The sequence below is a fragment of the Moschus berezovskii genome, chromosome X, assembly GCF_049115385.1.
Source record: "Moschus berezovskii isolate FMDL1 chromosome X, NW_MosBer_1.0, whole genome shotgun sequence".
NCBI classification, from domain to species: Eukaryota; Metazoa; Chordata; class Mammalia; order Artiodactyla; family Moschidae; genus Moschus; species Moschus berezovskii.
Window position 1 is genome coordinate 35,710,404 of NC_142488.1, and position 17,154 is coordinate 35,727,557.

Below are 17,154 nucleotides of genomic sequence, written 5' to 3' on the forward strand. Positions count from 1 at the left end.
CTATTGTAATCGAAAGTGCTTTTTTTTCCCCCATTTTAAAATGAATCGTTAGGATTGTCAAGACGACAGCATATTTGACAGGACAGGTTTTCTTAATGAATAGCTTTCCAGGGGCTCCTTGAAGTGAATTGGATTTCACAACTGCTTTTTTTCCTGGATTCACTTTGAATACAGCGTGTGGATATTAGAAGAGAGAGTGCCAGTTTCTGTGGTGTAGGGGAAAAAAAAGTCCTCCAAAGGATCATAGTAGCTAGAACTGAAAGAGAGGCACTTCATTCATAACCCATTGGAGCCAAATACTGTTTAGGGAGGAAGTGACACATTTAACTTGGCTCCATTTGGGTGAGAGAAGCCTTTGAAGACAAATTAAAGGTACACAGTGTTTTTAAAGTGTAATTAACTTAGATAACCTCTACAGAGGCAGTCTTGATTTTTTTTTTTTTGAATTTATAGCAGATGAGGTTAATTCAAGTGAGAAAGATTACTAAAGACTGTGCACTGTGCTAGCAGGGAAGCAAAGGGTTGTGTGACAAAGTTGTCTTGAAATAGTTCACTCTGCTTCAGAGTCACTGTTACCAACTAGCAGTTTCCCAAGGGCCTTTCCAGTTGTAGAAAACCTCTGAGAAGGCCACCAGGCTATTTACATAGCATTTGCATTATATTTGCATCTGCTCCTCAGACCTTGCAGTCTGGTGGCAGGTGGTTTTCAAATTTGTGGGGATTTCTCCCCCTAGTTGTTTTTCTTACACACACTGCTTTCCCTTTCTATGCTCTTCTCCAGAATGGAATGGCAGAGTGGAAGAACCATCAGGTCATGCGCAGGTGGCATCCGATCAAAAGGACTCCTTGCCTGAAGACTGGTGGCCCAGGGCCAGTCTGCAGTGCTGATCCACAAAGACATTTCTTAAGACCTCTCGTGCCCTGCTGCCAAACTGGATCTATCTTTTTATACTAATCAAGTTGAGGTGCTCTCGCCCCTGCTCCCAGGAGACAGAACAAGTTCCAAGGCTGTTTTTTTTTTTTTTAAAGCAAAACAAAGCTCTTAACTTGAGCAAATCAGCTAGTCTCAGTGGCAGCCTCAGCTGTGGTCATCCAAAAAGTTCAGGCATGAAAGGACAGAGGCTAAGCATGCCAGGCTTGAAGCCCTTTGAGGGGAAAATACAAGTCTTCTGCACCATCCCCACCCCCATGTCCTAGCCTGCATATGGCTTTGCCCTGGGTAGATGATCCATAAACCTTGATTGAATTGAATTGCAAACTTCTGTCATTTCTCTATGAATAATCTATCATTCTGCCCTGGGTTTCTTTCCCTCCAATGTCATTTATATTCACTTTCCTCTTGGCAGTGCCCTCGGTTATCACCCTGGTCTAACTCCTCCCCACCCTACTTGACACATCTCTGCCACCTAATAAATAGTTGAATGAGTGAATTACCCTGTACTGGGATTAGTACTCTCAGCTAGCTTCTCTCACTCCAGCCATTCCATGTACCTCTGAGAAACCAGGCTTCTTATAAACATTTTTCATTATGTCACTACCCTGCTCACCGTCCTGCAATGGCTCCCTATTTTCTCCAGTGGCTGCTCATTGCACAATTAAAGCCAAGATCCTTAAAATGGCTGACAAAGCGCCATGTGATCTGACCCCAGCTTACCTACTCTACTTTTTGCTCACTCTGCTTCAACCACACGGGCCTTCTTGCTGTTTCAGGCATTTATTGTCTCAGGGTGTTTGTACTCGCTGTTCCCTCTGCTTGGAATATTCTCTCCCTGTCTCTTTTTATAGTTAGCTCCCTGACCTTGTCTGGGTTCTCTCCTCAATGAGTTCTTCCCTATCCACCCTGTTTAAGACTGCCACCTGTCCCCTGACTTAGACCCTTTTCTTGCTTCATTTAACTTATTTTCTATATGTCTTCTTCAGTTAGAACGTAGCTCCATAAGAGCAGAGGGTTTCCATTTCATTGATGGACTTACGCATTAAGATTGTACCTGGTACATATGTGGGTTCTCAACTTTCCTTGTTTTGGTTGTGGTGGAAATATTTTCGATGCTTTGCTTCATCACTCGGTTCTAATAGCATCCCATTTACCAGTATTTTCCTTTATGATGGTGCCTTTGATGTTATGTTTAAAATAATCCTTTCCTGTTTCCGTAAGAGCTTAAAAAATCCTTTCCTACTGCCAAGGTATCAGTAAGTATTTGTTGAATGTGTGAATAAATGAACACTACTTTCTTACAAATTTGACCTCAAAGCAAGCTTAACCACTAGACCAGTGTTTGTTAAACTTTAACATTATAGGCATCACCTGCAGGTCATGTTAATAAAATACAGATTCTGTTTCAGCAGACCTGGTATTGGGCCTGAGACTCTGCATTTCTGTCAAGGTGCTGCTGACGGTCCAGGGATCACACTCTGAATAGCAAGGCAGTAATACCAGCTAAGATGCTGTTTTGTGAAGCTTGTATATTTATTTATAAAGTTGTTTAGGATACTGATTACTATATCCTACCGTACTTTTCGTTTTAACAACCCACAAGAGGAATTTCTCTCAGGGCTTTGAAACAGGAAGAGATGTGCTCCTTCTGGAAATGAATTGAATCTTTTTAAATCTCCAGGATGAGTTGTATAACTGATCACATTGCTCACTTTATGTTGGCTCCAGGAAGCATGTGGTCAGAATCGTGGTCCACACAGCTTGTGTGCAATACCGTATCACCTGCATTCTTATATACTAAAATTTACATTCGGTTTATCTGTATTTTTTTTCTTCCTTCATCTACCCTTTTCTGAACTTTCTTCCTTACATCTTATTTTATTGTTTGTATTTGTTTAGAAGATTGAGAGATGGAAAAAAGTGTGTGTGTGTGTAGACAGACATACAGACAGAACCATTCTCTCCAGGTAATATATTTTTGATTAATTTGGCCTTCCTGGAAATACTCCAGGGAAATAGCTTAGAACAAGGGTCCCCAGCCTCCGGGATCTAATGCCTGATGGATGATTCGAGGTGGAGCTGATGTGATGATAATAAAAATAAAGTGCACAGTAAATGTAATGCGCTTGAATCATCCTAAAGCCATCCCCGCCCCCATCCATGGGAAAAGTGTCTTCCAGGAAACTGGTCCCTGGTGCAAAAAAGGTTGGGGACTGCTGCCTTAGAGGGTTTGTTAGGCAGATATCCTTATGAAATGGAACACTGAAGTCTTAAGAAATCACACTGTAAAAACTTGCATTGGTCTGCTCTGCTTTCCAGATTGGTGGAAATGTAGCAGGGGAAAGGAAGTGAGAATGGTGGTGGGGTTAAGGAGGAGGCCTGGGGAACCACAGTTAAAATAATAACTTTTACTCCTGGGTGACCTTGGACAAATAATTTTAACATCTTGGAGCCTGAATTTCCTCACTTGAAAATGGACAAATGATAGCTTCCTCCTTCGCTTATTCTGTCATTCACTCAACTCAGTGAATGTCAGGTTTGTCCGTATGCCCGAAACCTTGCTAGATGCCAGGGTTGAGCAGTGAACAAAAATCAATATAGTTATGTTGTCAGAAGTGCTTGGAAGGAAGTAAACAGGAAGTAAGTGCAGGCGGGGTGGGAGCCCAGGGTTGGAGGAGGGGTGCTGCCTGGCATACACTAGCGGGGAAGGATTCCCAGTGGAGGTGGCGTCCTGGCTCATCACTGAAGCATGAGAATGAAGCGGCTGCCTTAAAAGCAGGCATTCCAGGCTGAGGGGATGGCAAGGACAAAGCCCCCGAGGCAGGAAACTGCTTGGAGATTTCCAAGAAAAGGAAGGTGGTGGCCCAGACTGACGAAGAAGAGTAAGCAAAGGCTGGAGGGCTAGAGGCCAGGGAGGAGCTGTGAGCAGGGGAAAGGCAGGTCTGGCTGGGCAAAGTTAGGAGTTGGGCATTTCAGTTGGAAATAGGGCAATGTCTTCATCTGATTAACCTTATAAAACAATGATACAGATTGGTTTTCTGTATAGACAGTGGATTGAACAGTATTAAGAAAGGTCACAGGAGGACATTTTAGAGGGAATCTAAAAACCCCTTTCGTGCCAAGGACTCCTTTGTAAATCTGGTAAAACCTCCAGTACTTCTTTTGAGAAGAACGTTTTTAGATGCAGAAAATAAAACACACAGGATTACAAAGGAAGCCAATTACCTTAACATTCAGTTACCAAAACATTTTCCAAACGTGTGATGCACTAGCATATGTGCCGCTTGATTAACACATTCAGAGCGTTTTTGCAGTGGGGCCTAAGGAGTATGGTCCGTTTGCAACAGTGACAAGGGGCAGTGATATTTCAAGATGTCTTCAACAACTGCAGTGTGACATGACCGTATCTGTGATTTCTATAGGTGGCAAAGTCACGAGCACTCCTGGTGGTTTGTGGTCTGCATTTGTAATAAAACGCAATGCCAAGCTGTTTAAATAAGGTTGGAGAAAATAGAGATGTGATTTTCTTTTCTTGGCCAAAGGGGACTGGTCTGGAGGTGGCTGCGATGACTCACCCAAGATAAAGTGCCTAGTGTAGTGCTTGGCACAGAGTAGCTGCTTAATGAAATCCATGTTATGCCCCTACTAACAAAAAATCGAAAGTGATTCTGAGTATCACATAGACAATTATGCCCAAGGAATCTATCTTCCTGCCATGATTAAAGGAAAAAGCCTTTTGCTAGATTGTTCACTGGGTCCTTAGCTAATTCCTAAGCATGTGGTTGGCAGCTAAATGGGGATGCCCTTAGCTGGATATAACAGAATGCCTGATAAAAAGTGGTTTAAATAATGGGAACACTTATGACCTCACTTGACAAGGAGTGTAGAGCTAGGTCATTCCAGGATTGGTTAAGCAACTCAGGAAAATCATTAGAACCCAAGCCCTTTCCAGCCTTTTTCTCTGCTATTCTGGGTGTGTGAGCTGTGCATGCTAAGCTGCTTGTCATGTCCAACTCTCTGCAACCTTAAGGACAGTCTCCTCTGTCCATGGGATTCTCCAGACAAGAATACTGGAGTGGGTTACCATGCCCTCCTCCAGGGGATCTTCGTGACCCAGGGATCGAACTGGTGGCTCCTGCGCCTCCTGCATTGCAGGCGAGTTCTGTACCACTGAGCCACCAGGGAAGCCTTGGTGAACTGTTGCACTCTTCAGGATTGCAAGATGACTACTCTCTTTCCAAGCATTGTGTTCTCATGTAACTGAGGCTGGGTTTGTTTTTTTCCTTGAATTTTTTTCTTATCATATGGAACAGTCTGTCCTTAAAGAATTTCCATTCTGCCTCATTGCCCAGCACTTGGTCAGCAACCCAGCACTGACCACTCCTGGTTTCTGGGGAGGCCAGAAAGGCTAGTATTCTTTATTTCCAGCCTCTTATCAGTGGATGCAGATTCTTTCAAGAAAGGAGGAGGGAATGGCTGTTGGATGGTTACCAAAGTGTCTGCCTTTTGGCTCACTTACCAAGGTCTGTCTCATGACTTCTCACTTCCTTGACTCTTGTCAACAATATTACGATGAACATGGGGATAAAGATACCTCCTCCAGATCCTGTTTTGATTTTGTTTGGATAAATACCCAGAAGTGGGAATGCTGGGTCATATGCTAGTTCTCTTTTCACTTTTTTGAGGAGCATCCATACTGCTGTCGCTAGTTGTTGTACCAATTTAGGTTACTACCAACAGTGTACAGGGTTCTCTCTTCTCTGCATCCTCGCTAACACTTTTTGATGGTAGCCATTCTGAGAGATGTGAGAATATACCTCATTGTGGTTTTGATTTGCATTTCCCTGATGGTTAGTGATACAGAATACCTTTTCATCCACCTGTTGACTGTTTGTATTTCACCTTCAGAGAGATGTCTATGCAGTTCCTCTGCCCATTTTAAAAAGTGAATTGTTTGCTTTGTATTTCGTATGAGTTCTTTTTATATTTTGAATTTTAACCTCTTACCAAAATGTGGTTTACAGGTATTTTCTCCTACAGTGTAGGTTGCTTGTTCTTTTTGTTAATTGTTTCTTTTGGCTGTGCAGAAGCATTTTAGTTTGATGTAGTTCCACTTATTTTTTGCTTTTGTTGCTTATGCTATTGGTGTTATATCTAGAAAATCATTGCCAAGATCAATGTCAAGGAGCTTTTCCCCTATGCTTTCTTGTAGGAGTTTTACATTTTCAGATCTTGTGTTTAAGTCTTTAATCCATTTCAAGCTAATTTTTGTGAGTTGTGTAAGATAAGGGTCCAATTTCATTTTTCTGCATGTAGTTATCCAGTTTTCTCAATATTGCTTATTATTGAGAATATTCTTTCCCCTTTAAGTATTCTTGGCTCTCATATCAGATGTTAGTTGACCATATATGTGGGACTATATTTATGGGCTCTTGATTCTCTTCCATTGATCTGTTTTTATATCAGTATCATACTGTTTTGTCTGTTTTTATGTCAGTACCATACTGTTTTGATAATATAACTTTGTAATACAGTTTGAAATCAGGAAGTATGGTACCTCTAGCTCTGATCTCTTTCTCAAGATTTATTTGGCTCTTTGGGGTCTTTTTTGGTTATGTATGAATTTTAGGACTCTGTTTTTCTTTCTGTGAAAAATGACATTAAAATTTTGATAGCAATTGCACTGAATCTATAGATAGCTTTGAGTAGTGGTGGTGGTTAGTCACTAAGTCGTATACAATTCTTGCCATCCCATGGACTGTACCCTGCCAGGCTCCTCAGTCCATGGGATTTCGCAAGCAAGAATACTGGAGTGGGTTGCCGTTTCCTTCTCCAGGGAATCTTCCTGACCTAGGGATCCAATCCTGGCCTCTTGCACGGCAGGTGGTCTCCTGCATTGCAGGCAGATTCTTACTGACTGAGCCACCAGGGAAGCCCAGGGAAGCCACCAGGGAAGCCCAGTCATGTTCTGGTAAAGGACCAATTGTGTCTGATTCTTTGCGACCCATGGACTGTAGCCCATCAGGCTCCTTTTCATGGAATTCTCCAGGCAAGAACACTGGAGTGGGTTGCCATTCCTTCCTTCAGGGGATCTTCCCAACCCAGGGATCAAACCCGGGTCTCCTGCATTGCACGCAGATTCTGTGGCTCAGATGGTAAAGCGTCTGTCTGCAATGCAAGAGACCTGGGTTTGATCCCTGGGCTGGGAAGATCCCCTGGAGAAGGAAATGGCAGCCTATTCCAGTATTCTTGCCTGGAAAATCCAATGGACCACAGAGCCTGGTAGGCTACTGTTCATGGGGTTGTAAAGAGTCAGACATGACTGAGCAACTTTACGTTTCTCTACCATCTGAGCCACCAAGGAAGTCCTTAGTAGTATGAACATCTTAATAATATCAATCCTTCTGATCCATGAACACAGAATGTCTTTCCATTTATTTATCTTTAATTTCTTTCATCAAAGTCTTACAGTTTTCAGTGTACAAATTTTTCACCTGCTTTGTTAAACTTACTTTTAAGTATTTTATTTTTGATGCTATTATAGTGAAATTTCTTTATTTTTCAGATAGTTTGTTGTTTTCTTAGCATATAGACTCACAACTGACTTTTGTATGTTGATGCTATAACTGCAACTTTATTGAATTACTAGTTCCATCAATTTTATTGTAGAGTCTTGAGAATTTTCTGTATGTAAGATTATATCATAATTATATTACTATATAATTACTATATAATTATATATATAATTATATCTGCAAAGTTTTACTTCTTCCTTTCTGATCTGGACATCTTTTATTTCTTTTTATTGCCTGATTGCTTTGGCTAAAACTTCAGTAGTATGTTGAATAAGAGTGAGAGTAGGCAGCCTTGTCTTGTTCCTGATCTTGGAGTAAAAGTTTTCAACCTTTTACCACTGAGTGTGATGTTAGCTATGGGCTTGTCATATATGGCATTTATTATATTGAGGTATATCCCTTTTATACCCAATTTGTTCACTTTTTATCATGAAAGGATGTTGAATTTTGTCAAATTCCTATCGACATCTATTGGGACATTCATGATTTTTATCTTTCATTATATTAATGTGAGGGATTCCCTGGTGACTCAGATGGTAAAGAATCTTCCTGCAGTGAAGGAGACCCGGGTTCGAACCCTGGGTCAGAAATATCCCCTGGAGAAGGGAATGGCAACCCACTCTAGTATTCTTGCTGGAGAATTCCCTGGACAGAAGAACCTGACAGGCTATAGTCCATTGGGTCTCAAAGAGTCGGATAAGACTGACCAACTAACACTTCCACTTCCATATTAATGTGATGTATCACATTTTTAAGGAAAATTTTTTTTTTACTCTTTCCATCACTTATTGAACAGACTATGTGGCATGCAGTGTCTTTTGTACTGTATATACATTTTTATTTTCATGTTTTCAACTGTACTGAGGTATAATTGACAAAATTGTAAGATATTTAAAGTGTGCGTTGTGGCAGTTTGATGTATGTATACTCTGTAAAAGAATTCTCACCATATAGTTAATTAACACATCCATCATCTCACATATTTGCATATGTTGAACCATCCTTATATCCCAAGGATTAAGTCCTTGGGTATGATCCCATTAATGTGCTCTTGAATTCAGTTTGCTAGTATTTTGTTAAAATTTTACATTTATGTTCATCAGGAATATTGGCCTATAGTATTCTTTTCTTGTAGTGTCCTCTTCTGACTTTAGTATGAGAATAATTCTGGCCTCATAAAATGAAGTTGGAAGTGGCCCCTCCTCTTCTTTTGGAAGAGTTTGGGAAGGATTGACACTAATTTTTCTTTCAGTGTTTGGTAGTATTTCCTAGTGAAACCATCTGGTCCTGGACTTTCCTTTGTTGGGAGATGTTTTATTAGTGATTCAGTATCCTTACTCATTATTGGTTTGTTTAGATTTCTGTTTCATCATGATTCAGTCTTGGTAAGTTGCATGTTTTTAGGAATTTATCGATTTCTTCTAGATTGTCCAACTTGTTGGCATATAATTAATTGTTCATAGTAGTCTCTTAAGATATTTTGTATTTCTGTGGTATCATTTTTGATGTCCCCTCTTTAGTTTCTGATTTTGAGTTTTCTTTTTGTCTTAGTCTAGCTAAAGTTGGTCAATTTTGTCATTTCAGAGAACCAATTCTTAATTTCATTGATTCTTTTCTCCTGTATTCCTGTTCTCCATTTCATTTACTTTGACCCTAATGTTTGTTTATAATTTCCTTTCTTCTGCCAACTTTAGGCTTAGGTTGCCCCAACCCCGCCCTCTGGTTCCTGAAGGTATAAATGTTAGATTGTTTTGAGAGTTTTTTTCCCCAAGTTTTTCTTTAAAATTATTACTGTCATACAGGGTAAACACAAACAGTAAGAGGATCCAGGAAGATATACAGGCATATTAAAAGATACTGTGGATTCAGTTCCAAACCACTGGAATAAAGTTAATATCTCAATAAAGCAACTCACATGAATATTTTGATTTCCCAGTGCAGATAAGTTACATTTACACTTATACTTTAGTCTGTTAAGTGTGTAATCATTATGTCTAAAAAACAAAGTGCACACCTTAATTAAAAAATACTTTATTGCTAAAAAATGCTAACCCTCTCAGCCTACCATTAGTGAGTCATGGTACTAACATCAAAGATCACTGATCACAGACCATCATAACAAATATAATAATGAAAAAGTCTGAAATGTTGGAAGAATTACCAAAATGTGACTCAGAGACAGAGTGAACAAATGCTGTTGGAAAAATGACTCTGATTTGCTTGACACAGTGTTGCCACAAACCTTCAATTTGTAAAATAATAAAAATAAAAATGGAATGTCTACGAAGCAGCAGAAAACAAGGTATGCTTGTTTTAAAAAGTCCTCTTTGAACATAAACCATTTTCTTTTTAAGCAATATTCTGGTTATGTAAACTACCTGTATTTTTGCCCATTTATGTGATATTCTCTGTGTGTGTGTGTGTATGTGTGTGTGCATATATATGTGACACACCTTGTTTTCATGTGTGCCTTCCCTGGTAGCTGGTAAAGAATCCGCCTGCAATGCATGAGACCCCAGTTCGATTCCTGGGTCGGGAACTTCCCCTGGAGAAGGGATAGGCTACCCACTCCAGTATTCTTGAGCTTCCCTGGTGGCTCAGACAGTAAAGAATCCTCCTGCAATGCGGGAGATCTGGGTCCAATCCCTGGGTTGGGAAGATCCCCTGGAGGAGGGCATGGCAACCCACTCCAGTATTCTTGCCTGGAGAATCCCTATGGACAGAGGAGCCTGGTGGGCTATAGTACATGGGGTCTCAAAAAGTCGGACACGACGGAGCAACTAACAGCACAGCATAGAGAGGTCTCATTCTTTATACTGGTTTGATTTAATGGCTATACCACAATTTAACCATTATAAACATTAAGTTGATTCCATTTTTTTTCCTTTTTTGCTATCAGAATTAATGCTGTAAAGTATAAACAGTAATACAGATAATGTACATATATACATATATGACATTTACATATAATATATACATATATGTGTCTGTATATGTATCTTTGCCTTCTGTTACAAGTAAATATGTAAGATAAATTTTTAAAACCCAATTGCTGAGTCAAAGTTTATAGCTGTTTTTCACTTGATGGAGATTATCAAGCTGCTATCCAGAAAGGTTACATCAATTTCCATTCCCTCCACGAGCATTCGGGAGTGCCTGCATTCCCACATTATTGTCAATACTCGGTTTCATCAGACTTTTTAATATACGGCAGACTGATGGGTAAAAAAAAAAAGTGAAGATGGAGATTTCTCCGATAGAAAATGTGTCCGCTTATCTTTTCATTCAATACTCACTGAACAAAATGCGTATACAGGATTTCACCCATTCTGAATCTGAGTGGTCCCTGGCTTGTAAGCAGTGGTATGTTGTACATTGCGCAAGTAAACCTGGCAGTTTGGCTTGAAATGACAGCAGGTTGGGGAAGCTGTATTTTTGTAAGCTAAGTCCACTTCATAATTGTTTGATTATAGACGTATCAGGAAATGCGTCATTTCCATGGGCTGTAGCTTGGATCCTTTGTTACTCTTGATCCGGAACCCTGTGATGGATAAAAGGACATAAGAACTAGCACTACTTGATCACTTAGTGTCCACCCTGTCATGAGCCCTTTCCATATATTATGTCATTTAGTACCAATACTTATGACTGCTGCTGCTAAGTCACTTCAGTCGTGTCCGACTCTGTGTGACCCCATAGACGGAAGCCCACCAGGGTCCTCCGTCCCTGGGAGTCTCCAGGCAAGAACACTGGAGTGCGTTGCCATTTCCTTCTCCAATGTGTGAAAGTGAAAAGTGAAACTGAAGTTGCTCAGTCATGTCCGACCCTTAGCGACCCCACGGACTGCAGCCTACCAGGTTCCTCCGTCCATGGGATTTTGTAGGCAAGAGTACTGGAGTGGCTTGCCATTGCTTTCTCTAATACTTATGACTAGGCACCAGTATTATCTTCCTCCTCCCCAGTGAGGGAACTGAGGCACAGAGAGACTGTGGGACTTGTTCCAGGTTCCACAGCTAGTCAGTGGAAGAGGTGGAGTTCCATCTGACACAGGCTGGTCGCCAAATCTGTGCTTTCAATGAGCACTCTTCACACTTCGTTGTGCATTCAGATCTCCTGGCGATCCTGTTAAAAATCAGGTTTTGATTCAGCAGATCTGGGGTGAGGCCCAAGACACTGTATCTCAACAAGCTCCCAGATGCTGCTGCTGTTACTGCTGGTTCACTGAACAGATTTGAGTAAAAACCTTGAAATCATTAATTTTTTGTCAATTTTATGGGATTGCCTGTCAACAGATTTCACTGATCCCTGCCCACCCCCCACCGCCCGCCACTTCATGATGTTCATCAGTTGGCCTTTTTACTGAAAATGACTTCTTCCACAAATGCCAGAATATCAGCTCTCCAATTCGTAGGTGCTGCTGAAGGACTTTTTGCAGGTTTAAGGATTCTGTTAACATCTATGAGTGAATGTTTGGATTTCCTTTTTTTCTGATAAATGTAATTTTACACTCTATATACAAAGATGTTTTCTTTTTTTATAATTCCTTTAAAGGCCAAAATAGACCATGTTCCAGCAGTTTTAAATGATTTCATAATAAGAGACACTTTATCATTCTCACATCAGATTGAAAACATGATGCTCTAATCATTTTTCAGGGCATGAATGGAACCACTCCTGTTTTAGAATCATTCAGTTAAATTTACCAATCTGACGTAAAGGAGTGTCACCCCAACTCTAAATTAAATGGAAGATGCTTAGACATTTTGGTTTTTTTCTGACACAATGATTTAACACTCAGAATAAATTTGATTTCCTTAGAGATAACTTATCCCTTTAAATTAGTCCACTAATATACCTTCCACTAAAAACTAAACTTATTACTTGTAATTATTTGGAGAGCATGGTTCATAATTTTCTTATTACTGAATAAATAAATTGGGGAAATGTGCATAATAAAAGTTCTTTTACATGTTCTGAATTATTTGTTTTGCCAGTAACCTGACCTCCCAGTGTTCCATAAGAAGGTGGTTTTAATGGAACTGCGCTGTATTTATGACTTCTGAATGTGAAAATGACAGATTGTATTAATTTGGCTAATTTCCTTTTCACTGGTTAATGAAAGATGTTTGTCTCTTGACTGGCTCCTACACAATGCACAATAGATTTCCTCTGTGTAGCAGGGGAAGAGCGTCCTTTAATATCCCCATGTGAAGATGGTCTCTTGGTAAACTGGCCAGCAGTCCATGATGTGTCCAAGTCAGTGTTTCTCTTCAAGATTCACTTTTACTGATTACCCTGACCTACATTCACTAATTAAGTACAGTGCCTTGGATGTCGGTTTGAGTCAAAGGAAAACATGTTGTTCTCATGCATTATTTACATGTATCGAAGTACCTCTTATCTTTTCCTAGTTATTGTCTTTATGGATTTAGTTACTAAGGAAACCTACCAAGTTAACAGCCTCATTATTCCTGGGGTCCTAGCCACTTGAACAAATGGAATTTTCAAGAAGTCATTTGATCCATTCTTTCTTTTAGCAAGCTGAACAAAGATGTGTTTTGTGTAAGGTCACATTTCTTTATCTGAACAGCTTTACCCATTCAACAACCCAGACAAATGAACACCTTTGACACATTGAAGTGTGAGCGTTGCTACCTGGGCCATAAAGAAGCTGGTTCTCAGATGAGAGACTGTCATACAAGCTTCATGGCTGAGAACATCATCTAAATGAGAGGTGGCAAAACAAATATTGGTCATAGCATTATGTGCAGCTAGCTGTTACTGTGCCCATCTGCTGGCTCCATTGCTTTGCATGGAATGGATTCCTCATGCTCAGTGGTGTATTGAAATCTGGTGTCCATGGCAACCGAAGCATCACCAATCCAAAGCAAGCACTGTGGGGACCAGCTGAATCTCCACTCCTACAATAACTTTAGAAGGGAGCCACATCCTTAACAGACTTTACAACCATCTAAGGCTGAAGAGTTCCAGTGATCCACCAGAAAGGGAGTATTGTTCTCATGCACATTTCAGTAACATAATTTTCCTATTTAAAATGTTTCTTATTTCCTTGTGAGGCAAAGAGAGTTGCATGAGTTATCACCCACTGCAGCTGTCGAAATATGTTAGCATCTCAATGAAGGCATTAAAAGATGATGGTTAAGAACAGGGCTTTCAGAGTCCCATAGCCTTGGTGTTGAATCGTGGCTCCATCCTGGTTGACCTTAGCCAGGTTACTTTAGCATCTTTAAAGTTTGATTTCCTCATCTGCAAAAGGTAAGGCGAGCACCGCCTTCTTAGGTGTGGTAGGAAGATCCACTGAGAATGTGCGTGTAACACGCTTAGCAGAGGAGTCTGTTAGGCACATAGTAAAGACTCTGTATAAAGTCAGTCCTTGTTTTATTAGTATTTTGAATATTGTCATTAATGTGAAGTGAGACCCTCTGTGGACTAAATGATACAGGTGTGTTTTAGGGGGAAGTTTAGCCCATCTAATATTCCCTGTGGTGGTATTCAGAGCTGCTATGCCCCTAATCACAACAGCAAAGCTTTGAGATCTTCAAACAGAGGCTATAAAGTGCTGGACAGAAATATTCTTTTCTCTGCCACACAGGAGATTAAGCTGAGCCGCTCAGAGAGATTATGTGTCAAAGTAAATTGAGTGGCTGGTCATCACCCCTGGAACCTGAACCTGTTCAAGTTACCCTCTGCACTTTGGTTCCTCCAGGAAAAGGGTGTTCTTTTCTCTTTATGCTAAGGTCAGGCTCTTTGAAGACTTAATCTAGGAATTGGTTTTCCTGTGTCTGATTTGTGCTTCTCAGAGTAAATCACCTAATTGGCTTTATCAGCAGTGATTTGCTATGCAGGTGATGTTGGGATGTTTGGTTTTTTGCTCTCTTTCCCCCCAGAATCTGAGGGGGAGATTCAAGGAGCTCTTTCCTGCTCTTAAATCCTCATCTTTGCTTCTAAAGATAATTTGCTTGTATGGCACTAATTCAGAATTTCAGGCAGACTTCAGTAGTTGCCTCTCTGGTGAAGTGACAGTTTCAAATGAGTTTTCCTCAGCAAATGTTCCAGATCATGTACAGTCAGTAGCTTGTCTCAGCAAAGGATTAATACAATTAAGAATTCTTCCAAGTGTTTCTTCAGCTTCTGGGCCCAGAAGTTATGTTTTTCTTGCATTAGTGAACTTTTCTATTTGCATTTCAAGGCTGTGACATATGTATAGACTCACTGTCAGTTTTACAAACTTAAATCTACTCTTTAGCTCCTATTCATACTCATTTATGACATGATCTTGACATTTATAACTACACTACTCTAATAGTAATGGAGCAGTAAATGGCAACCCACTCCAGTGTTCTTGCCAGGACAACCCCATGAACAGAGGAGCCTGACAGGCAACAACAGTCCATGGGGTCACAAAGAGTCAGGTATGACTGAGTAACTGGGCACATACTCTAATAGTAAAGGCATCATTATGATTTCTTCTTATCCCTAATAATTGACTTGCCATGTATATCCATTCAGTCATTTCAGTCACTCAGTCATGTCTGACTCTTTGTGACCCCATGGACTGCAGCATGCCAGGCTTCCCTGTCCATCACTGACTCCCGGAGCTTGCTCAAACTCATGTCCATTGATTTGGTGATGCCATCCAACCATCTTATCCTCTGTCATCCCCTTCTTCTGCCTTCAATCTTTCCCAACATCAGAGTCTTTTCCAATGAGTCAGTTCATCGCATCAAGTGGCCAAAGTATTGGAGTTTCAGCTTCAGCATCAGTCCTTCCAATGAATATTCAGGACTGATTTCCTTTAGGATGGACTGGTTGGATCTCCTTGCACCCCAGGGGACTCTCAAGAGTCTTCTCCAACACCACAGTTCAAAAGCATCAATTCTTCGGCGCTCAGCTTTCTTTATACTCTGTCACATCCATACATACTGGAAAAACCATAGCTTTGATTAGATGGACCTTTGTCAGCAAAGTAATGTCTCTGCTTTTTAATACGCTGTCTAGGTTGGTCATAACTTTTCTTCCAAGGAGCAAGCGTCTTTTAATTTCATGGCTGCAGTCACCATCTGCAGTGATTTTGGAACCCAAGAAAATAAAGTATAGCCATTAGTTCTGCCTAAAATCTCCAATACCCCAACAGCTGTCTCTAGGTCTGTGGCCTTTGTCTCCATGGGGTTCCATAATATCTTTCCCAGATCTGTGGCCTTAGGTCAGTGTTTCTCACACTTGAACGTGTATGAGAATCCCTTGGAGGACTTGTTCCAGCCCCAGAGTTTCTGATTCAATGGATCTGGAGTCAGACCTGAGACTTTGCACTGTGAACAAGTTTCCACTGATGCTGCTGCTTGTCTGGAGACTACATTTTTAGAACAACTGCCTTATACTCTTAACCTTGGCCTAACATCTCTGAAATGTGGGAACTGGGTGAAGGCCGTACAGTGGCAGTACCACAAACTTACCACCACCGCCACCAGAAAATAACTCGAAAGATAGGACTGACTCTATGACAGGTACTGTGATGAAAATATTATATCCATTTCAGGGGAAAATACTGGGACTTAGGTTCAGGAACTTGCCTGGCATCACACAGTTGGGCAAGTAGTTGAACCTACGTCTTCCTGATTACAGAGCTGCTTCTAGAGATTTAAGTCAGATAAGACTTCTGTGTGTTTTTCTACTGAAGTATTCATGGCCAAGAGGAGAGCGAGTTGTACCGCCAAGACACCTGGAATGATAGTTTGAACTTGACTCTCTGAACTTCAAGGTGTTTTTGAAGTTTAGCTTAAGAGTGAATAAAAAGGTGGTACAGGAGAGTGCTCTGCATGGATTCTGAAGTTCCAGAAGCCAGTTAGTCTCAGCTTCAACTTTGTCAGTTGCAACTTTGATACATCCTTTCACAAACCTGAGCAACTCGGTGATACTCTTAGGCTAAGCTCTCCAGAAGTTGCCTCTGAGGTGTGGATATACTTCATTCAGGAAGGACTCTCAGAGAAACCAGTATAGGAGGAAAGCAAACAGTGAAGGGTGGGAAGCCAAGCAAAGGTATGATTTTTAGGCTGAGTTACAGCTTCCATCTCATTTTTTAAAGAACCCCGGAGGGCAGATAGCATCTCATAGTTTGTCCTGACTTGAGTCAAGCACTCCCACCAGTATTTCACTACTAGATGGAGGTGTAATCTTCCCAGTACTTCCAGGCTTCTGGAACTGTGGGGCAAATGTGAAAAACAGATTTAAGGGACCCCCTTCCCAGCAATGTTGGATAGAAAAAGATTCTAAAGGCTTCTAAGAAGAAAAGTAAAACTGCTTCCTTAAAAGGATTTGCACTGGATTTTCAGTAGCAGCTTAAGAAGCTACTGGACAGTGGAGCAAGGCCTCCTAAGTTCACAGAGAGAATTATCAACTAGAATTCTGTAGCAGCCAAAATTATCAATCAACTGTGAGAGTAGAAAAAAAAATTCTTTGCAAGTTCTAAAAAAAAAAAACAACACATTTTTTTTTTCTTTCAAAAGTGTAAAGCATAGGTAATTTTGCTTCACAGAATGTATTTAAAGAACTTACAGACCAGACGTTCCAAATGAACCAGCCACTGTCTGGAACACTGCAGAAGCTGGTAAAACATTTTTGAGGGAG

The 17,154-nt window shown here is 40.7% G+C and overlaps 1 protein-coding gene across 1 annotated transcript in view; it reads left to right on the top strand.

Moving 5' to 3' along the window:
- The window catches only part of LANCL3 (LanC like family member 3), a 118,968-nt gene that overhangs the window by 1,463 nt on the left and 100,351 nt on the right, over window positions 1-17,154 (top strand). The window lies entirely within an intron of this gene.